Below are 24,086 nucleotides of genomic sequence, written 5' to 3' on the forward strand. Positions count from 1 at the left end.
AATGGAGACAGCATGGGCAACAAACAGGAGGAGCTGGAAGCCATTGTGCAGCAGGGAAACTATGACTTAGTTACCAAAACATGTTAAGCTCATTCTCAGGACTGGAGAGATGCAGTGGAGAGCTATAAGCCCTTTTGAAGGGATAGAGAAGGAAGGAGGGATGATGGGGTGGCTATCTATGTTAGGAAATGTTTCGATATTGTAGAGCTCAATGCTGGGAATGAGAATATTGAATCTTTGTGGGTCAGATTTGGTGGATGGCCAATGAGTGTGACATCCTGGTGAGCCTATAGACTGCTTTGACTTCTCAACCAGGATGAAGAGACAGATGAAACATTCTGTTAGCATCTGGCAGAAATCATATGATTGCTTGCCCTTGTTCTCATGGGAGACTTCAACATACCTAACATTTGCTAAAAATACAATACAGCAGAGAGGAAACATTGCAGGAATTTCCTGGGGTGCATAGAAGATAACTTCTATTCTGTCTGCAGCCAGATGTAAGATCTGGTAATGCAACTTATCCCTCAGGAAGCTGCTTAGCAGCCAGTTTTTCTGCTTTGCCGACATGAACTTTGCCAAGGTAGCAGTGATATTATCTCAGGGCAGAGGGGTCATTCTGTTGAGTACTAACTGCTCCTGTGATCCCTTCATTCTGACCTGGTTGTGTAACACAAAGCCGAGTCACGTGGCTTGCTGAGGCTCTTGTCTGTTCGTTGCACACTTTCAGCACTTTTGTTGACAGTGTGCCTAGAGGGAAGTTTCTGGTATCTTGGTACTCAGTGGTGCAATTTTTAATTTGCTCTTCGCTGAGAGTCAAAGAGATAAATGGCAAAAAGCCCTGTGAATTTAGAGGCACCTGTTCAGTATGGAAGAGCTGGAGGCAGCACTAAGTATGCTATTAATATGAAATGATCAGCCCTTATGGTCTCAGTGCCATGATTTAAAAGGTGGGGCTTGATAACTCCGCAGAAAAATACGGTAAAGAAAAATATGGCTAGGGCTGTGACCTCCTTCACTTGAGTTTTGCTGGGTGGGGTGGTATAGTTAGCTCAGCAAAGTCCTCCTCAAGAGCAAGACACAGTCCACTCTTGGGGAAGGAGTACTTCCAACGCCAGTTTTCTGCTGCCAGGGCAATGTGTATGGCAATCACCTTGTCGCTCACCAGCTGTTGGATGCAGAGTCCCCAGATTCAGGACTTAAATTTCTTTAGAAGACTTTGTCCATGTTAGACAATCATAGCCACTTTCTTGTTCGTTTTCTGGTATTCCTTCCCATGACTTTTGAATGCTGTGTCATCTTTCCTCCCTGGAGTAGAATTCAACTGTCTCTACAGTTGAACACCCATTTATCAGTTACGTGGTGGCCTTTGTTAGCCCAAGCGTTTAGTTTTCCTTTGAGCTTGCATTAATTTTAAGCAAGCCAGCCTACTAGGCTATTTGGAAATCCACATCCTGTTGATGTTTGTCCCACTGTACAGAGTTTAGGCTCCTTTTACTCACAGGAGTGGCATCGTTGCATTTCAGGGATTCCTCACCTGGCTGGGTACTTGGGCTGCCACTGGGATCCCTTGAGAATTCTGCTGGTAAAGCTTTCAGAAGGGAAAATAGATTACTAACAAGCTGCAGCGACAAATGACTAGACTGATGGTGTATCTAAACCTGTTGCTAAATGATGTTGATGCCTCTGTGCTGCACTGTTCTTGCTTCTGTGAGCGGATGGATGGTTTCAAAGGCAACAGCCCAGGCTTTGTGCACTGCAAGACCCTGTGTGGAGGTGCTGGCTATCTTAGCCCAAACCTGGGACTAACGATGCGCAGTCTGGAGTTGCAGACCTGTGATTTGTCACCCCCTGTTTTGTATCTATCTCCTGTAGTATCTTGCCTCTTTTCAGTGGAAAATCCTACTGAAATAATTTCCACTGTGTTTTTCCTTTGTATGTGAGTTTGAACTTTATTTGTGTCCATCCAGTGCTTTTGCTTTGTCAGGGATGTTACTCTTTCAATTGGCTGATTTGATGATTTCACCTCAGCATTAAGCTTCGGTTAGATCTGAAATACTTTGGAAATATTGGGAATTATTTTCAGAATTAGGATCTGACATCTCTTAAAACTTCTGCAGGCAAGAGCTGAAATGAGCGCAGTTCTTAATAATAAGGTAGTGAATTCATTAAAAGTCATCAAAAATCCCTGCTTGGAATTGTTTATTGAAACCAAGGGAAAAAACTTTACTGCTTTGAAATAAATCTGAATAAGAATTAATAGCTGTGTTTTGTTGCTGTAAGTTTTTTGTTTGTTGGTTGGTTGGTTTTTTTTTACATTTAAGTATGGAAAATAAATGAAATATAGTAAGAATTTTTGTAATAAATTTAATAATAAGAATTTTCTTATTAAATATGATTTAAATTTATTATGAAGAGAAACTCAACTAATTTGAGACAGAGATTAATTGCTTGCAAAAATAAGCCTTTAGTGATGAGTGCAGATAGTACCTTTTATCCTTGTCACTTGGAAGCAAAAAGCAAACACTGAATTTCTGAGACACTTCAGCTCTGGTAAGAAATCTGAATATCATAGATGCAGCTGCTGGCACACTCTCTTGTGTTAAGCTCAGTGTTGTAAAAAGGGAAATGGAAAAAATCAGAATCTACCTGAATGAGGTAGAGGTTTATTCTTGGCTGCACAATCTGGTTTAATGAGTGCTGTACTTTCTGTTTGCTCCACTTCCACACCAAACAACAGAGTTCCCCCAGAAGCACCTGCAAGGGATGAATATTCTCCCACAGCAAATTACAGAGTTCACCACTAGACCAAAACATTTTCGTCAATAAATTCATTAAGATTTACATGAAGAATATTGTATGTTAGACAAATTGGAGGGGAAGGGGAAAAGAGGAAATAGATTGGAGTTTAACAGAGGGAGATAGTTGCTCTCAAAAATTAATGACCTGTTACACTGCAGTATGAAGTTGTTTTTTTGTTCTTCTCACAAGTGCAGTGCAGGCACATAGAATGCAGCTTTCTACACGTTTATGCAGATAAATGATCATAACCTTCCTACTACAAGTGGAGCTATTCTTGCACTGGATACAAAGTAATTAACCCTGTACTGTAGAGATTTCAATTTCTGTTTTGGGGAACAGTATTTCAGAAATGCTACAGTACATTGTTTTGCAAATTAATTTTCTTCAGATTGGTAATTGAAAGGAAATAGATTTATTTATAAATTTTTTTATGTCAGAAGTAAATAGGAGAATTATCTGAATGTTTGAAATGGCTGAAAGATATAACTTGCCAATATTTTTAGTAATAATATTAAATATTGATTATTTTGCTGCGTGATTGCCAAAATGAGTATTTCATACTGGCACAGAATTGCAGCAGCTAATAAAATACAATGATGTTGAAGCTCTTTCTACCCATAGGGTTTCATAATTCAGCATCTGTCAATATCAAATCAATTCATCACAGACCAATGGCACTCCATGACTCAACAAATGAGAAAAGACCAGGAGATTTTTGAGTTTCAGATCTGCTTCCCCACCAGTGTGTTTAAAGCTAGGATGTGAGAACCTTTGAAAATTATTCTTAAAATTAGTATATGTAATGTTTTGTGGTGTGGAAAATCTCAGAGTACCCCTAAATTCTCCTGCTGCTCTGCTGATAAGCATCTATCAGAGACTCCAGTTGCCCTATGGACTGTCTTTCTAGCTGCAGTTATATTAAATGCACTCTACAGCTAGATGGAGACAAGCCAGTTGCTTTCACTTAAATTTAGTTTGTGTTTTAAGGCAGGTTTACAGATTTGCTAAGCTGGGCCTATAGCCCACTTACAGATGGATCTTTCTTATAAAAGAAACCTTGCTTTTTTTCTTTTCTTGCTGTTAAAATACAACCGTATGGCAATAGTGTGGAATATGCTTATGTTCTCCAAGACATTCTGTCATCTTAAATTCTCTGCCATGAGAACACCCTGTCATCTTAGCTGTTTATGCAATGCGTGCTGGATGATTCTGTGAAAACAACAATAAGACACTTTCAGAAATGATACAAAAATCAGTAATGGTCCCAAGGGTCATTAAGTGATCACACCAGAATTTGATTCAGTCTCTAATTAAGGAATGTAGATCTGCTGAAACTCTTGGTCGTGTTGGCCAAACAGAGCTGATATGTTTTGCCAGATGAGATATGTCACAATAGGATTATTTTTTTTCCATTATAGTCTGAAATCCAAGAGAAGAGGTAATTGTTACATGAGAAGTCTGCATGTCACATACTGAGTGATTTAGGGTTGGAACCTCATGGACTAACCAAGAATGCAGAACACAAATCAACCTGCATTCTAAGCATCCCATAGTCAAAGATTATAGTTTACACTCCTAGTTTCTAATCACTGGACTCGATGATATAATTTGTCACATCAGCTTCACACAGTGTTTGTTATTTACAGTTAGTAACCTGTGAGTGTGTGGTAGTTCTATAGCCCTGTGGTGCCCACTGGCATGGATCCGTAATTCTGCTGCTGTGTTTGAGTTACCAGATCTGTAACTCTTGCTCAGAACTTATGTTCAGTCCTCACTGCCAGCCATCTTCTCCAAAAATATTTCAGCATATATTTTGAAGCTTAGGTATGTGGTCTGCCTGGAACGTCAGCCTGGCTTCTGGTAGCACTGCCATATCTAATGATTTTACCACAATTCTATTATCTCTTGCAGTGACTGGATCCCAGTGACATGACTAGGAAGTTGTTCTTTCTTGATTTGGTTTCTGCTTCCTCTGGAGAAACGGCTTCAGTATCAAGTAGCTTAATGCTACCAATGTGCAGTATGAGCACTGGCATCCGCTTGGTCCTCTCCCTGCATGTCTATCTGGTATGCCATCTATAATGGATTTTTGCCCCTGTGATTGCCTCACATCCCAGCACACAAGCGGTTAATGTTAAAGTTGTCTCTCTTACATGATGTGCTGAATAATCCTTCCTTGTCCCAGTTCAGATGGCATGTAATTCTGTGGACCTATTCCCCACTTACAGTTAATCATGCCAAATGCAATGTGGAGGAAATCCAGAGAGAGAGGGAGATTGATAGCATAAAGAATTAAATCGAAGGTCTTTCAAGATTAGGAGTTTCACTGGCCATAATTATGTCTCAGATCTGAGCAGATAACTATCTTGGCAGAGTGATCATTCTCATGGCTTGCTACAGATCCAAAGTATTTCAGGCTTATGAAGTATTTGCTTGATCATAATTAGAAGGGTTGAAAGCAATTCTCTCTTAATAATATCCTGTCCTTCTTATTAATGATTCAAGAGCAGTTTTTTCGCCTGTCAAATGTCGATTTATCTTGAAAGTATTCTCTTGATTACACTTAATATCTGAAGAAAATATTAAAGGAAATTATTTAGTGTACACTATGTATAGCTCTGTATTAATCCTTATAAAAATAGTTGTAAACCATGTTGCATGTACGAAGATTTTAAGTGGCTGAGCGGTTAACAGCAGCATGCCCTTATGGCCAGGAGGCACAACGGTATCCTGGGGCACATTGAAATGAGTGTGGCCAACACTGAAGTTCTCCTTCACCTCTACTCTGCTGTGGTGAGGCCACACCTGGAGTACTTTGTCCAGTTTAACAAAGATTGGGAACTTCTAGAGAGAGAGAAAGTCCAGAAGAAGGCCACAAAGATTATTTGTGGGCCTGAAGTATCTCCCTTACGAGGAGGGGGCTGTGGGGCCTGGGACTGTTCAACCTGGAGAAGATGAGACTGAGAGGGGATCTTATCAATGCTTATTAGTATCTAATGGGCAGGAGTCATGTGAATAGGACCAGACTCTCTGCAGCAGTGCCCATCAGTGGAACAAGAGGCAGTGGGTTCAAATTGGAACATAGGAATTTCCGTATGAACAGGAGGAAAAGCTTCTGAAGGTGAGAGAGCACTGGAACAGGCTTCCTGGAGAGGCTGTGGAGTCTCTCTCTGGAGATATTCAAAACCTGTCTGGATGCTTTCCTGTGTAACCTATTGTAGGGAACTTGCTTTAGCAGGGAGTTGAACTAGATGACCTCCAGAGGTCCCTTCTAACCTCTATGATTCTGTGATAAGTATGTAATGCATTTCAAATATTTTACCTCCTCATATTTCTTGGCAGACCCAGTCAACAGATTAAATTGAAGCTCTGAGCAGTTACTTATCAACTGCTTTTAATGGTAATCTAAATTTAAATACCATCTGAAGGAGATTTGTGCTTGGATGAAGGCTGACTAAGGCAGCTAACTGGGTGCTAGTAGTATTTAAGCTAGAAGGCAGTGAGGGTTTGGGTTCTCCTGACTGGAGCAAATATCAGGGAGGTGCAGCATATGAGTATCTTGTGCAGTACTCAGTGGGTCTTCTTCAATCCTCATGGCAGCACGTGCACTTTTTCTTCCACTTAGTTTTTCTTGTAAAAGCTTTGTGTTGCAGATGGCAACAGTTGCCACGGTGTTCCAGGCCAAGAGGTTAGACTGCTGCCAGGTGTGGAGCCAGAGCCCGCAGCTGAGGAGCCACTGGGAGAACCCAGCTGGGACAACCATGATAACCTTCACACACCAGGTAGTGTGTCCTGCCTAGATCTGCTTAACTTAAGCTTTGTGGTTCAGACATTTATTGCCTCCCATTACTTTTCAGGTACATCAGAAAGAGTTTGGGTTTTATTTTTGTTTGTCTATTTATTTTAAAATACCAATGGATTATAGTTTTGATAGTTTTAAAAAGAACTACTTTACTGTATACAACTGTGGATCTATTATGACTGACCAGGTAGTAATTTCAGCTCACATTAGTAGTTCTGTTGGGGAGATGTTCTCGTGTAAAGACTCCTGGTGTACTTTTATACTGCTGAGGCAACCAAGTCTTGGAAGCATTTACATTAGATCTTTTAGCTTTTGGATATAATTGTGAGGCTATTTTTTCCTAGGCAACTGACCGGCATGTTTGGGAAGTAGGTGATCAGAAAGCTTTTATTTAGTTTGGGGATTTCCTTGCGGATTTTTAAAATAATTTTTGAAGTTTCTTTAAAAGAATGATGCAATAAGTTCTATAAAATAATGGGGAAGGTAAAGAGACTGAAGTGGAACATCAAAGATGTCTTTACTTCCCTAAGGCTTTTCAATTTGTTTAACAAATTAAGGATAATAGGCCAGGTAAGTAGTCATGGCACCAAGCCAGCCTGAGTTCAGGGAGAATTTGGACAATGCTTAGACATATGGTTTGAATTTTGTGTGGTCCTTTCTGCAGCCAGGAGTTGGACGCTGATGATCCTTGTGGGTCCCTTCCAACTGAGGATATTCTGTGATTATGTGACTCCCATTCTGCCAACTTGGCTTTTACTTTCCTCTTGTTCTTTGTTTGTTTGTTTGTTTGTTTGTTTTTAATTGAGAATTATGGTGAATGCAGAAACTTTCTGTCCGATATATTTGCATCATATACTGCAATATGTCAATATGTGATGATTTTATTAGACAATAGGAAACTTGTAGGTGCAGCCAACGACAAAGTTTTCAATGCTAAATTGTTGCATATGGATGTTATTTTCAATTATGCTTTTGGGTTTGGTAATGGACCAGACTGGATGATACTTTTGCAGATAAGGTGAACATTAGGAACTTAAGAGTTGGGGTGGTGGTATGTATGGTCAAATGCTTTCCCCTACTCTTGAATCTTCACTTCAATACACTTCAATCTGCTTCCAGAAGCCTCCAGCCCTCCACAGTATTTGTGAGCCTTCAACACCCAGCGTAATGGCTTTATCTTTTATAATGCCCTTAAAATATTCCCTGACAGTAATAGCAACAATTTTTATTTTTTTGTGGGAGCAGAAATTATTCACCAGACAGTCCTGTCCAGCTGCCTAAGTATCGTACTGCAGTCAGCCCTGGCCCCCCAGCCATGGTGGCTGGTTTTACTGAATGGTGTTGACCCATGTGATCTCTTCAGACTTTTGAGAACAGGAGGAGATAATGTCTGGACTTGGCTAATCCCTGCAGGGCTGTCTGCTCCTGCTTGCATGCTGCCTGGAGAAGAGGCGTCTGTCTCTGTCCTTTAGGCTCTAACTGCCATCTCAGGAAAAGCTGAGTTTTCTAATGATTATCTCAGGGATGTTACATATTACACTCTTAGCCAGATAGTTAAACAAATATATTATACTTTTACTTACAGTGCAGATGTTTTCAGGAGAAAAGTGCCCATTTTTCCAAAGTCTTTCGTGATGTAACTGCTTTCTCTAATGCAAACACATACATTTTTTACATCAATAAAAGGGCTTTTCAACCATAGATCTCTGTAACAACAGTAACATCTAGCTGCTAATTAAAAAACTGACAGATGTTTGTTTCCTTCTTCTCTTTATCAGATACCTGTCATTGTTTTTTCTTTCGTACATATCCATTCTTGGAATTCATTCACAGCAGGAGTATTTTCCTGTGCTGATCTGTATGCAACTGGCTCTTGGTGTGTCAGACTTATTTTCTTCGAGAAGACAAAAAGACGCTTTTAGTTAGGACCTGCAGGCAAGACTGCAAATATAGTCCACGTGCATTCCTGCTGATAACAAAGGTTGGAGTCTAGTGTGGCCCTGCAAAGATACCTCAGTGTTTGGAACAGGATGGTTCCTGCCTCTAACACTGTCAGGAAAGACAGAGAGCTCTGTTAGAACTACCTGTTAAACCAGGACCCTGGGGAAAATGCGCGTCAGTAGACAGAGGCAGAAACTGGCTCAGACTGTCATTCCATCCTCCTAAATGTCATCTAGATTTGTGAAGGGAAAAAAGCCCACAGTGCATGCCATCATCACAGGGTTGAACTGGACCCCTTGGAGCTTGGTATCCCCCTGAGCTGTATCACAGGTGCTCAGCCTTTCACAGGGAAAGAGATATTGCAGAGAGAGAACAGGCATACAACTGCGGTGATGGCGACTTTCATGTTTTTTGCTCACTTGGCAGCTCTGGTAATTAGTAAGATAATCTGTCCAGTTGCAGTCATTTTTTGTGGGAAAGTGAAATGGACACCTACACTCACGTGTGCTAAAAGCATTTGGACTCTTAGCAAGGCATTAGTTCCTGAAGTTAACTCCCCATTGAGATGAATAGGGTAATTCACGTATCTTGTATATTAAAACAATACCTCAGTTAGGAGCAATCTTATTTTCAAAATGTTTGTCTTAGTAGCTATCAAGATTGAAAATGAACTCCTGTGTTTTTTCAAGGAAAAGTTCTATCATGCAGCATTGGCCTTGGACAGGAAAGTAGAAAACATACCAAATGAGCATACAGACTAATGATTCCCCTTTGGTTCTATTCCACATCCAAAGTTAAGCTAAGAAGTGAAGTAATATGATTAAATGACTTCCTTTTAATAATATTTTCCACATAATTTCCAGGGTTTTTTTTTAGCCATTAGTAAGTTTTCATAACACTGGTGCTTTCATGCCTCCTTACCACATCAGTAGAGAAGTGAATCCCAGAAACCAGGATGTGCCAATGCCATCATGTGTGCCCTTTTCGTGGCCACAAAATTCTTTATAACAAAAGGCTTTAAGGTCTTGTGTCCAAAAGAAATGTCAGCCATAATGGTCACTCCGTACCCCAACAGCATTCTAGTAGTTAGATTCCAAACACTATTGCTTCATTTCCTGAGGGGTCTCCTGCACATAGTTTTCTTCTGTAAGGCCTAAATGAACTGGAAGTTGGCCCAAAAGGCTTTGTGTAATGTTGGACGAGATGTCCTACACTCCTGTGATGATATTTTTTTAACCAAATTCTGTGTGGTGGGCTGATGTTGGCCAGCTGACAGCTCCCACCCTCTTGCTCACTGACAAACAGCTCTGTGGGCCAAGGTAAAGGCAGGGACATCACTTGCCAGGTGCTGTCACAGACAAAACAAATCAGCTTGGGTGAAATTAATTTATTTGCCTACAAGAGATTCAGACAGTGATTTAAAAAAACTAAATAAATAAGATCAGCACTATTTTCATCTCCTGTCCCCTTTTTTCCCCCAGGCTCAGAGCCTCTCCTTCGTTCCGCAGTCGACCCCTGAACAGCACAGGAGCTGCAGTCAGCCCACAGCAGTTCCTCTCCATTGCTCCCCCCTCACACTTCCTGTGCCGGCTTGGAGCCCTGCATGGGCTGCAGTGGGGACACCCGCTCTGCCATGGGCTCTGCACAGGCTGCAGGGGACACTCCCTGCTACCTGGAGCCCCTTCCTATCTGTTTTGCACACTTCTTCCCTCACAGTGTTTGCTTTTTCTCGGACATTTGCACAGAGGCACCACTGCCTTTGCAGAACCTTGAGGAACCATTCGGAACCATCCAGAGCCTGCTGTGGGGCACCCGGTGCCCCGGCCTCTCCCGACAGGTTGCGCCTGGAGGCCTCACTGCCGGCGCCTGCATGGGGAAACCCAACGCTTAATAACCAAACACTTTTGTACCTGGGAACATGCTGAGTAACTTAGTGATTTGCTTTAAGATTTTTATAGAGGTATTTTCAAAGTCTGTTAGTTGGGAGCCAAAAAGTTGAAGGTGACAAAGCTGAATAAAGCAGTAAATACAAGGCTGCAAAAGAACTTGTCCCCAGAGTACATTTATGGCTCTCAGGGACTGCAGGGTGGTTTCCCATCCCGGCAAACGCTCTGGAGCAGAGAGCTGAAGGTGCTCAATGTGAGGAGGGACGTTGCTTCAGCAGCACATGTACCACGGAGGCAGACAGCCGTGCTGCGGCAGGTACCGCGCTGGGCAGGCTGCCACAGGGGAGGAGCGGCTTCCTTGGGTCCTCGGGATTTCTTTCCTTTGACTGCATATGCAGTTATAATCCTAAAGCCAGCTTTGGTCTGGGCAAGCTTATTTTACTTGAACAACAGCAGTATGGCTGTACCCTGCGGGGAACTGGCTGAGGCCGCTGCTCTCCTTTTTGCAGTGGCCTCTGACAGATGCTATTGCTGTCCATGTGCAGCAATGCTGTTTCTCGTCTCCTCATTGGCAGGAGAGAGCTGGAGTCTGCCTGTGCTGCAGAGCAGATGAAAGATATTCACATAGTGGTGGTTTGGCAATTCCTCCTTGTAGATGCAGCTGATTTTGGAGGGGAAGTCAAGAGGGAGAACTGTGTTTGCTGCTTAGCTTATCTACTTTTTGCTGTGGTTCTTTCTACCTGTCACCATATAAACTTTGTTCTCTCTGAACAAATGTGCCACGTTAACAGAAGTAACTAAATTTAGCAGTTGGCTTTGAGAATTTAGTTCTTTCTCTGCTTTTTGGTATCATAAATGATCACATAGCAAAGCGACAGGCAGCGAAGGAAAGAGCAGGAAGGAGAAAACAAAAGGAGTTGCATTCATCTTCACTTTGAGAATGCTGAAATCCTTCAGTGTGAGAGAAGCAAAGCTGCCTGGTTACGTGGAGAAGCACCTTCTCTGCTTAGTAGTAGCAGTTCTGTTTCCTGCTTCTATAAGCAATGCGGTTAAAGTCATGTGCACATGATCAGTTGGCTCAAACCTTACAGTATGGGAGTTGTTGGGCCTTTTTTTGCTGTTGTAGCCATCAGAATAAAAGATATTTTTCCTGTTGTTCTTTTTTTTAAACCCCACCTGGAGGAAAAAAGAAAAAAAAATGTTACATCTTCTTTGAGGCTAATTTGGAAGCAGGTGCAGCATTTAGCAGGATAATGGAGCACTGATTAGAGCTAATTATACCTTGATTGACCTGTTTTGGTGATTTGCTCTGTCTCTGTAAGGTGAGAGTTTTGTTTTTGTCCCTGTTTGGGGGAGACTTGCTTTTTTATGGGCAGACTGTGTGTAATAATCAGCAGGGGGTGGCCAGATGAATCCCTTTGCTACAACTGAATTACATTGCATCAAATTTACTTTTTAAGGTGATAGTTGATAGTAGCCTTTCACGCAGTGAGCAAAAGAAATTTTGTATGTCCTTTACTTGCATACAGAGACATGTAGATTACGCAGGTTCAGTTGCTGTTGTACTGTTTAATCTTGAGGAAGCTTGTTTATGGTAGGCTGCTATAATATGTGTCCTTTTCACTCCACTTGAAACCTGTAGAATTACTACAGAATAGTAATATTTCATATTTCTGTAATTCCTAATTTTACTTCTAATTCAGCCCAATACAAAACTAAGTATTTGATGTGGCTAATTCTGGAATATAGAAATAGCCAGAAATCCAGTGATGAGCGCCTTGAGATGAGGAGCAGAGTCACAATGAGGGAGCAGCAGAGAGGATGTTTGGCAATCAAAACATAATTAACTGGAACAGAATTTGGTCATGATATGGTAAAAGGATATTACATGTCAGGCACTGTAGGTAGAGGAATTCTTATGCTCAGTTCCTCATCCAAAGATTGTCACTTTCAGTGTGCTGCTCAATCATGTTGTGTTATGGAAAATGTTTAAATTAGATTGGACCTTTCTGAATAGGATATCCTGAGAAAATGCCGGTACCGTTACGAAAGTTCAAGCATGTTCACCCTCCCTAGGGACAGAAATGAAATCTTGAAATGCTCAGTATTTGAGCACTGTGTTTGCAATGCAAGCAGTGTATTAGAGGTCTTCCATAAAATAATGACTTCACCACATCCTGCTGACTTGCTGTATGTAACAGGATGGAAGCACACTGGGTAACCTGGCTATAACTTAAGATGATATTTATTTTTTGCACTGTATTAGATTTGTGTTTTAATCAGTGATATTCAGAAGCTCATTGGGACCTCAAGACAGTGGTTATACAGATATGAGTTTCTATTTTATTTGTGCACTGAAGTGCACTTACAGTAACAGACCCAGATTTTAGAGCCCTTTCTACCGAGAGCTGGCATAATAGCTTGAGCTAAAGATAGACCACGTGCATTGCCAAGGCCTAACAAGGACTTGTAATATAAAGATTATTAGCAGAATAAATCAGTACAGCCAAAGGAAGCATATTCTGTGCGTGTCAGTCAAAGTAATGGTGAAGATTTGGGCAGTGTTTTTTTGCTTGGCACCTTGTGTAAATTCTTGTGCAAAAGAGGGTTTTTTTTGTTTGTTTTGTTTTTGTAGGTGCGATTACAAGATCAAATAAATCAAAAGTGTTGAGAAATAATGCTGAAATGTGGAAATGGTGAGATTTGTTCAAAACGTTTATATACTGTATATGTTGAGGCACATTTACATTTGGATGCGTACACCTCCAGTGAATTTATTTTAAGGTATTTCCAGACTGTTTTCTCCTTTTTGTTTATGAGATCTGTAGCATAAGTAACACAGTCTGAGACTTCTGTAGACTGATGCAGTCTATTTCTAGAAAGCACTTTCTTTAAGGCTGTATCCAAAAGGTCACCACCCTAGCATAGAGGAGAAAAATAATACAGATCTCTTGCAGTCAGAGACAAATAGTTTTCCGCCTTAGTACACATCTCTGCTACTAAAAGTGTACTGCAGCAAGGAAATCCATTTACAGTTTTCCTTTTACATAACAGTTGCAGTGCCCTTAAGAGCCCCCAGTTGTTTCCATATTCTCTTCTCTAGTTGTCCTACAGTATAGCTGCAATAAAAAGCCTGTTTACTGAGAACTAGTACTGCTCTGTGAAGTGTTTCTCAGCAAACATTATAGGTCAAAAGCATGTGTTTCGACAGCTTTGAAAGTGTTTTCAGATAATAATAAGACTCCTACTCTTCTACTTTTTTTTCTCATTTTTCATTCATTCTTTACCTAAGTATATGTACCTTCTTACAGTTTTGTTTTACATTGATCTAACTGTAAGGATACTTGTAAAAGGAAAAGCAAATGGAAATAGACTGCCCTTAGAATTGCTACTTATTTGACTGGTGGTAAGCTGTGTGTGGGGTAGCTGCCTACACCTGTGCTGAATTTCTTAGCCACTGAGTAATTGCTAACACCTGCATGCTTTGCACAGGCAAAATTGATTAGTGGGCTGTTTGTCCTAATGCTCCTTCATCTTTGATCATTTTTATACTTCTATCGATGTATCCAACAACCAATTTTTATGCACCATGAAGACCTCTTTCACATCCTGAGGTAAGGAGGACTTTGTTCTGATCAGTTTTGTAATTTCCCGTTCAGAGTGTTGCCCTGCTCCTGTGCTTAGGCTCTATAAATGTGGCTTTCTCCCCAGTTTGGGAGGCTCCCTGAGTTTTTCTGCTTCTTCTACTTTCACCTCATGCCAAATAGAAGCTTGCTTTATGTCTTCTGCATCTTAACCAGTATTCTGCCTCAAGATCTGTTGACACATATTCCTTCTCGTGTTTTCCACTTGTTTGTGTTCTGGTTTCATTGGCCATCTGTTTGTTCTTAAGTACTTTCAAGTGCTGCTGTCTTTGCCTTTCTTAGCTTTTATTTGGAGAAGGTAACAAATTGTTTTCTGCCATCTGTAGTACTGTTTATACTATGGCAGGAATTTTGAACAAATAGGTTTTGTTTTCTGGTGGTCAGCCTTCATGTGGGATTTTCTCATGTTGGCTGGTATCAAGACTGTTGAATACCCTTTGTTATTCTGGCTTTGCACAATATCCAGTTTGTGTTGTACAGCTGATAGGAGCAGTGCTCCTCCCTCTTATCCTCTGCTGTAGTATCAAAGCAGCAGGAAAAATTGTAATGAAAATCTTGATCTGTCCTGGTCCAGCTATTCAATAGTACATAAATATTCATAAGTGAACTGGTGCACTTTCTACGATAATCAAGCACATACAAGGTACTGTTTCTTGATATAGTGTGCTTGGCAGTAGATGTACATTATATCTCAGCATTTTAATGTTTCATTATTATCTACAAGAAAAGCTGGCTGTTGTATTGTTGAATAAGAGATGAAAGAAATAGATCAGCAGAACAATGAGATAGATTGAAATCTGGTAAACTCAACACTGCAAGTGCCTTTTCAGGCATATATGTATTAATATTAGTATTTTTTAACTTGTCTGTAACTTTAAACATTTAGTAAGTTAAGAGATTTGTTGTTTTTTTTAAAGTACATTGAATTATGTAAGTGCATTAAAACAGTCCAAATTTAGGCATAGAAAAGGAACAAAGTAATTCAGTGAAATGCCATTCATCGTCATATACAACCAACATAAAAAATAGATAATATTTAAGATGTAGTTTGCTCCTCTTCTAATGATTACTGATGCCAGTGCTATTCTCCATGTTGCGCATAAGAGAAAGTCTCTGAAGCTCTTTCTGTTTTGATAAAAGAATAAATTCAGGCTATGCACTCAGTCTTTCTCTAGTATCTGAAGACAGTGTTTTTGCTCACACTGTTAATAATGTGTCTCCTATCTGAGGAGCAGAGGTGAGCAACTGACCTCAGCTTTTCTTGTACAGTGAAACTTCTTAATAAGTACAGCATGAATGTTTACTCTTACTTTGATATCCCATTTTGAGTAAGGTGTGAGAGCATGGATTGCCACAAGAATTGCATCCCATCCCATTTGTGTATAATTCACAGGGCCTGATATTAACCAGAAGCTTGCAATCACAATTGAAGAGTTATTTCAAAGACCTTATGTCTGGATGTGAAAGCAGCACTTGGCTTTATCCTTAAGAATGAGCTATACATCCAGATTCCAGAGTAAGAAATGTATCTCTTCACAGTTCTGTCATTAACTAAGTGTGTTCCAACTTTAGCCATATGGTTGGTAATTAGAATAACAGATGAAGTACAAGAAATATGTTCCTTTTAAAATGGACAAATTTGTAGCTCTTGTGCAGGTAAAATTACTCCTGTAGTTCAGTGCTTCTATAAACAGTGTCTTAATTATGTCTGCAACTAATGCAATCAGCAGTTCCACACTGATAGCTATGAGCAGTTTTGTCTATTAATCCGGTTAGGAAGGAAGAAGGGATGATGGAGCTGGTCATCTCCAACACCATCTGTGAGTTACGGAAAGGAGAGAAGTGTACCACTTTCTGAAGTGCTTTCTGTGGCATCGTTAGCCAATGAGCAGTGAATGCATATTATAACATTCACAGTGAAGCTAATTAATACTAACAAGATATCTGTACGCGTGTGACTTTCTTTGAGTGTTCCTTACTCTACAGAGAGTTTTTTTTACTGCAAAGGAAATGTGTAACTATCTTGTGAGAGCGAGCGGACAGCTGGGAAATGGACAGTGGGCATGCAGCTCTTCCCACAGGTCGGCAGGGGTTTGCTCTTGGTTAGCAGTAAAAGTCAGTCTTTGCTAACTTTTGCAAGGTGAGGGTAGCATTCTAGCGGGCTCTCTGAAAGCTGAAAGTGTTGTTGTCCTCCTGGACTACCTTCACACAAAGGCACAAGAATGAACAGGAAGCTGCTAGAAAAGTTGGAAACCAGAGTAAACTCTGATGGAAAACAAATTAGCTATCTGCTTTCAGTGTTGTCTTCCAGCTGATAAACAGAGCCCAACCTCCAAGGCTGTCAGTCTTGTGCTTTCTGGACTTTTTAGCTTTAAAGATGCTTTGGAATTTCAGAGAGTGGTATCCTTCACTACAGGGAAGCCAGCTGTAATTCTGAGGTAAAGCAGAATCAGGTGATTAAACAGACCATGATTTTTTTAATTTTGTGATATTTGGATTTTTATTTAAGTTCACACTATACTAATGAAATGATTTGGAAGAGATCTGTGCTGTAAACCAATCTTTGCTTTTGTATGTGTCGTTCCTGTTGAAATCAATATGTTTAAGAGAAGGTTGCTTTGTTGTTGTTGAAGCAGTTCTTCTGAGTGACTACAAACTTAGCTTAAAAAGCACCACCAGATTACTGAGTTTCATAGAATGAAGAGATCTTTTCTGATAAAATATAATCTTCTTGTATTTTGGGTGGGAGGAATAGACAACTTTTTAGGTGAGCAGGAACTGTGCTGACTTTCGGGAGGCATCCACTGCAGGTAAGTAGACTTTCTCTAACTCATGCCAGTGTGAGGCTGTTCCACTATTTAATCAAGAAACAGCAACTGGGTAAAGTGAGTTCCTCTGATAAAACTAGAAAACCTGCTTTGTTGTTCTGCAGGAAAACTTAAGGGTTTTTTTTTTTTTTTAATCTAAGGGGCTGAAAAGCATAGAAAATTTTTGTAGCATTGCTCCTGTGTTGCTGAGAATCTCAAGGATTTATCTTTGGTTGCCAGGATCTTCTGAGTGTTGTCCTGCTGTTATGGTTGCTGCATCACTGACTTGGCTGATGGAGTTGAGAACTGACTTAGAAATGCAAAGGAGCCCCAATAAGCTGTGAACGGAAGGATCTTTAACGAGCACCTTGGAGGATAAAATCTGAATTTGAATTGATCTTAAGGTGAAGAATTAGGATCATATAACCAATGTGGGTAAGTGCAAAGAAAGAAATGTCAGATAATATTTGGCATGATAGTTGGTCAGCAAAAACAGATCTGGTGGCTATATTGTGTTGTAAAGCAAATGTACAGAATGTGTGCCAACAGTGCAGTGTTGCTAGAAAAAAAAAAAGCAATTTTAATTTGGGAGATTATTCAGCATGAAGGAAGATATTTTTCTGTCTTTGGATTTGGATCCTTCATCTAGAATATCAGCTTGCAGTCTCAAGCTTCACCTGTTAAAACAGGCACGAAGTAGTGACAGAAATTAAAAAGCAAAAAAAAAAAAGGCAAAAAAAGTGGAAATGAGGAGTTCGGCAAATCTAAACTTTGAGGGAAGCTTGAAAAAATTAATTTACCCTAAGATAAAAGAAAAAGAAGACAAAAGGAGACCACAATAGCAACTATCTAGTCTGTAAAAGATGCTTTAAAGAATTTTATTTTTTTTTTTTTTGTCCTGTATTCTCTATGGGTAGAACAAGAATGATCAGCTGTAATTGTAGGAAAGAAGATACAACGCAGGTATTAAGAAGCTTTCTTCTGTGAAAGTAGTGGAGCAGTATAAGCAGCACATATAATAACGTGTGCTATCCTTAGAGATTTTCTTAAAAGGGTGTAAGGGAAACATCTGTTAAAGGTTCCTGTGGATGTTCTTGACTTTTTGTGGTAGCACAAGGAGTGGAGCAGATGCTTTATCAAGACCTTCAGACCATCTCCGTGGTTTTTACTGTGGACTCTGGCCTCATTTTTACTGAATTTTGATTACTGTGATACAAAATTGAAGTATTTCAACCGAATTCTTCCAAAGGCTTGTAGTAAGATCACACAGTGAAAAGCATGGTGGATATTTCAGGAAATTCTACTGAGGTGCAGTAGCAGAGCTATCTCTCTCCTAACAAAGCAGGGGGTATTGCTGTGGCCCTTTCAGCTTCTTCCCTTCTACTGTAGGACAGAACAATTAAAAAAACGAACAATGGAAACAAGCAAAAACATCAAGCCTCAAATCAGTATGGAAAATAGACTTTATTTTAAATGAAAAAAATATTTTTTTAACATAAAAAGAGACTATAGATAATTGGTCTGATTTTTATTTGATTTATTAATAACATCAGTGCTGGTGATAAAATGCTTTCTGATTATGGTGTAGGGATGTAGTCACATTCAAGAGGTAGTACAGCTTCATATACCATCTAACACAGATGTTCCAATCTGTCAGTGTGGCTCCTTTTTTTTTTCTGTTTTGTTTTTTTTTGGAGTGTTGTTTTTGTTGTATATATTCATTCAACAAAAGATGTTTGTCCTGGAAGTTCCTCCCTTTTTTCCTGTTTGCTCCCAAAGTACTTGCAACAGAGGCTGCAGCCCTAAGTCTGGCTTTGTAACAGTCATGTGGAGTTTGTGAACTTGGGCACAAACTCACAATGCTGTTTTGTAGTGCATTAGTTTCTTAGCATTCTTTCTCAACTGTTGAGAAGCTGATTGTTTTCACTAGCTGAAAGTGATTGCTTATAACAGAGAAATAAAATAAGACCAACCATGAGCTGCAAGAATCCTATCTGTACTGTGTGAGCTTTTCTAACACAAGTAAGGTTTTTTATCAGAGCTGATGTGTTATGCCTTTATAGTTAACACTGGAATGTTTGGAGTAGAGAGCTGTTAAAGAGGCTTGAAATGAGCTTCTGTAAGAGCAGAGTTTGATTGAAAAGGTACAGAATAATGAAATCTGCCTAAGCAATGAATTATGGGTCACACTGTATTATCAAGAGAAGAGAATTAGTACAGCTCAGAAGAAAAGTGAGTGCACAGTGTGACAATAGCCCGGGGCATGTCTAAGAGGAACTGGTAAAATGAGATTATTTGCAATGCACAGTGTGGACACAATAAACACTAATGGGCTTAAAACAGCAGAAAGGAAACAGGTGTAAATAGCAGGAAGAAAAGTCATGATAAAACACCAGCCAGGCACTTGCATAGCTGCTGTTCATCATGCTTGACATCCATTAGTTAAGAAATATAGTATGGATTTTAAAAAGATCTGAAAACATCATTATACAGGGCTATATTCACTGGGATGCTTCCTGTCTGTTACTGCATAGAGCAAGTGATCAGGTGGCCTCCTTGGTCACTAGAGCAAGATGGTGTTGCCTAGTTTAAGGAAGACAAAACCCTAAGCAGAACAGGGTTTTGTCTTTTTTGTATTGTGGAGTTTAACCATGCTGTTATGTATCTAAAGGAAGGACTAAGCAATGAAAGATCTTTTTTAATTCCCATTGTTGGGTCAGCCAGTATACCTTACCATATATGAACCTTTGGAAATATTTATTTAAGAAAAAAAATCACTTTGGAGTGAGAGCACCCTACACATATATTGTGTGCTTTATTTTGGTGGACTCGCATCCTGATATGGGTGTCTGCTGTCTGTGATGGTTGCATGTATCTCCAAGGCTTGTTCTTGAACTAAGGTCCAGCTAGGCAGGATTCACTTTCATCTCAGACTTGCATTTTCTCCTATGCAAAAAGCTGCAGAAGTGCATTTTTGTGAGTATGTGTGTGTATACATATGTATGTGTGTGTGTATGTATAAAATAGTAGATAATACTCACTGTTGCCAGCTTGAGCACTTCTATTTCTCTACTGGTAAACTTTCAACCTGGAAGTGACAACTGCCTAAGGCATGTCTTTCCACTGTTGTTCTGGGAAAAGGAAGAAAGGTTGTTTGTGGGAAGGATCTGAGAGATTTTTTAAGGGTGAAATAGAAAAAAATGGAATAACAAAGTTGGTACATTCTTGCTGCTAACCAGAGGTGCATGGAATGAGACAAAAATAATCCTAAGAAAAGGACACTTTTGACTACAGGGATGCTCTGAGAAGCTTGATTTTTTTTTTTTTAATTTTTTTTTTATTTTTTTTTTTTTCCCCTATATTTCTTTGTTAGGCTGAGTTCAATATTGAGTTCAATAGGGATTTCATACTAATAGAAATGGTGTGACAAGAATGACATATTTTCTATCAGAGCAACTCTGCTGACATTACACTTATGAAAATGGGATCTAAATGACTAGGGCTAGAAGGTTTCTATCAGACCTTAAAAAAAAGCAATGAAATAAAAACAAACAACAAACTCTCCTTTACAGTCATTGCATTTCAGTTTTCATTCTTGCAGAATTGCTGCTCTAAGTTTATATTCACTCGTTTCAAGACCTTGATGCTATTGATATTTTAATTCCTTAAAACTGAAGTTCATGGATTTGAGGCAGTCCTTTTCAAGTTTTGCTGTTGTTTTACCTTTGAACCAGAGGGGACTGATGGTTCAGATTTATTTCAGTAGTTCTTAGTAGTGTAATTAGTAGTTATGTTTGGATAAAGAATATTTATTGTGTTTTTTCATCCTATAATGAGTTTTACATTTCTTGGTTTAAAAAGGTGGCTTTGTTTCCACAGTTCCTATTTATGCCTTAGCTTGTCTGTAGGGTAACTCTGTGTCCTTTTCACGTCTGTGTCTTTTGTAATTAATAGGAAAAACTCAGCAGGACACTGAGTTAGTTTTGCTTAAGCTGGAAGTTGCTGGGCTGCTTGCATCAGTCGGAGAGGAGATGCTTGTGTCAAATGAGCATGTCAGAAAGCTGAGGAGATGTTCTGTGGTGTTGGTGTAAGAAGTTGTTTGTGCTGAATGTATTGCAAATGGGTTTGGAAAGAGGCACCACTAGAAGCTGTGCAGCTTGCTGTGCTGTTCCATTTGGGGAGCTCTCAAATTCTGAGCCTGCCCTTCAGTGCATTCCTGACTGCTGTAGTAGTATTGAGCTCTGCTCCTCTTGCTTTCCACAAAATTTATGTTAGGTCTTTGGATGTTTTTCCAGTTAAGTTAAGCAACTGCCAAAGAGAAACGAGTCCTTCATAATTTTCTGGTTCAGGGGCCGCTCTGTTACAATACACAAATTAGCTGTATGCTGTGCTGCAGCGACTCACTCCAGGTACTTCTAACATTGAACAAGTTGCATTATATGACACAATATCTAGAGCTTAATGTTTTTCTTTCCTCTAAAGTTTGCTCCAGCCTCTCTTGTATTCGTTCTTCTTGATGCAAAAATTAAATGTGGTGATGTGGTGTGTGGGTTTGTGCTTTGTTTTTTGTTCTCTGGTGATTTTTACTTGAGAAGCTCTTTAAAACAGCTGACAATCACTGCAGATTGCATATGCAGGGCATGCCCCAACCCCTAACTTCTTAAATTTGAACTCTTTTAGGATTTGTTTATCCTTATTTTACTGAGCTAAAATTGCTTGCTAGACATTGGTCCAAATCAATTAAGAAGCTGATTTATTTATTTTAGAGCTCATAAACATGATTTAAGGTAATGACTGCCTAGACCTTATTTCTACACTCAGCACTACTGAATTATTCTATCCCTCTAGCCAAAGGTTTTCAAGATGGAGCAGAAGAGTAGAGTATAGTTTATATGTTTTCCTGAGGTAAATTCAGATGTTTCTGTCAATTCTTGCTTCCAAGATTTTACAAGGTCTGTAAATTAAGTGCTATAGATGGAGTTGTTGCCTGCCTGCTTTTGACAAGGAAGTCAAAGTTGATGGACATCGATTTGCCACTGGGAACCAAAACCATTAATTGAAGCTGTGGTGACTAATCCATTACTTTGCTCTGCTTCGTGAATCCCGACCTAAGCTGTTGCTACAATCAAAAATTCATTCATGCAAATGCACCTATTGTGATCAAAGGAATCAATTTTTCACTAGTCCTATAGTTGTCAGGCTCAGGGTTATAGAAACCAACCCACATAGTGCTGAATTGCCAAAATGAACTGGCTGCTCCCAGGGGTTTGTGCGTGCGTGCACACATGAGCTGGGGAGATAGGGTGCCAAAGCAGATGAGAGTGAAACGTACCACCTCTATCATGGCATGAAACAAGACATGTTATATAGATCTTGAAAAGGAGCACATAGGGATTGCTTGTGGTGGGCTGGTTTTTGGTTTTGTTTTGTTTTGTTTCCTGGATTTATCTAGTTTGTAGATGCTCAGAATCTGCAGATACAGGAGAAGCTGCAGTGGAAATAGAAGAGTAGTCCAATGAGATTTATTTATTTTGTTCTTACAAACTTGAGCTCTGGAAACTTGGGTTCTTTGTCAGGCTTTTTCCATCTGTGATGACTTCTGGTGGAAGGAAAGCATTTACTCAGAAAAGGTTTTGATAAGGAGCTTTTAATTCATATGAAGTACAGGAAAGCACTGATGGAAGCCTCTTAAACACGCATGCTTCTGTGAGCTGATATTTGGGGAATGGTTTGAGCATCCCAGTAATAAATTGCTTTATCACTAATCAATAGTGCTTGTGTTGATGAAAGTCATAAATGTTTGCTATGTCAGGTTCATGCTGGCCTAATGGGTAATAGCAAATAGCCTTAGTTCCTGTAAATGTGCAACTTTAATGCTACATTAGCAGGCAGTTCATGAGATTGTTTATGTTCTATTGCTGCCTTTTATTAGCCCGTGTACTGATATATTATCTCAAAGGCTTGTTTTATTTTGAGATGTTGGAAGCCGTAGGATTTTGTGACTTTCATGTGTTGTTTGTTTTTTAAGTCCATGTGAGTAAAAAATACCAAGGCAAAGCATTAAGAGGTTGCTGCTGCTTGGAGTGGAGGAGTGGCTTGATTTTTAGGAGCAAATGTTGAGGGGTAAAATATACTTCATGTGTTCAGTGGAAATGGTATATATTAGGTTGGAAGGGACCTTTAAGATCATCTAGTTCCAACTCCTCTGCTTTGACCAGGGTGCTTCTAGCCTCATCCAGCCTGGCCTTGAATGCTTCCAGGCAGGGGGCATCCACAACCTCACTGGGCAACCTGTTCCAGTAAAGAATTTCTTTATGATATCTGGTCTGAATCTAGCCTCTTCCAGTTTAAAACTGTTTCCCTCAGCCTGTTGCTACCTGCCCTTATAAAAACTCCCTCCTAGCTTTCCTGTAGGCCCTCTTCAGATACTGGAAGGTGCTGTAGGGTCTTCCCAGAGCCCCAGCTCTCTCAGCCTGTCCTCATAGGTGAGGCGCTCCAGTCCTCTGATCATCTTCATGGCCCTCCTCTGGACCTGCTCCAACAACCCTGTGTCCTCCTTGTGTTGGGAGCTTTAGAACTGGACATGGTATTCCAGGTGGGGTGTCATGAGAGCAGAGCAGAGGGTCAGCATCACCTCCCTCAACTTGCTGGTCACACTTCTCCTGATGCAGCCATTCCTGAAATTTCTCGGATTTTCTTCTCATTAAAAGACAGGCCCTCTATCCTTAAGTTTGATAATTGAGGCTAGAAAAGTGCCATAAAATATTTAGGCTGGCACAAGTGTCCCACTTATAGTAGAGGCTACCTTGGTAATGGAGCAGGATCTCAGGTCAATTTTTAAGCTTTGTAATAATTAGTATAGATAAAATAAAGTTACATGTCTTTGGTTGGGAACAACAAAGTGTTAAATATGAAGCTGACAGCAACTCGTTCTTAATTTCACATCATTCTTTTCAGAAGAAATCGCTAATCCTTTTGTACTGTTAATTAGCAAAGCAATATTACTTTGCTGAACTGAGACCACAGTTCTCATTTAATAGTCTTCGCTATAAAGTATACATAACTGCTTATCATTGCTCGTATGTATGTGTGTGCGTGCTAGCTAAAGGAGAGGAAAACGTATCTTCTGTACGAAAAGTCACTGTAACATGTTAAATAACTGTTCAAATCATTCTCATATTCATGATTTTTGTGCACATAAGTG

The 24,086-nt window shown here is 39.8% G+C and overlaps 1 long non-coding RNA gene across 1 annotated transcript in view; it reads left to right on the forward strand.

The window, feature by feature from the left end:
- Positions 1 to 6,052: 6,052 nt before the first annotated feature.
- The window catches only part of LOC122161681, a 161,813-nt gene continuing 143,779 nt past the window's right edge, over positions 6,053 to 24,086 (forward strand). The window contains exons 1-2 of the long non-coding RNA XR_006169244.1: positions 6,053 to 6,584; positions 17,123 to 17,317. This is a non-coding gene — a long non-coding RNA (uncharacterized LOC122161681). The remainder of the gene's footprint in view (positions 6,585 to 17,122; positions 17,318 to 24,086) is intronic.

Source organism: Centrocercus urophasianus, unplaced genomic scaffold (assembly GCF_019232065.1).
Source record: "Centrocercus urophasianus isolate 14NV4802_14NV808 unplaced genomic scaffold, USGS_Curo_1.0 seq_2, whole genome shotgun sequence".
Taxonomy (NCBI): domain Eukaryota; kingdom Metazoa; phylum Chordata; class Aves; order Galliformes; family Phasianidae; genus Centrocercus; species Centrocercus urophasianus.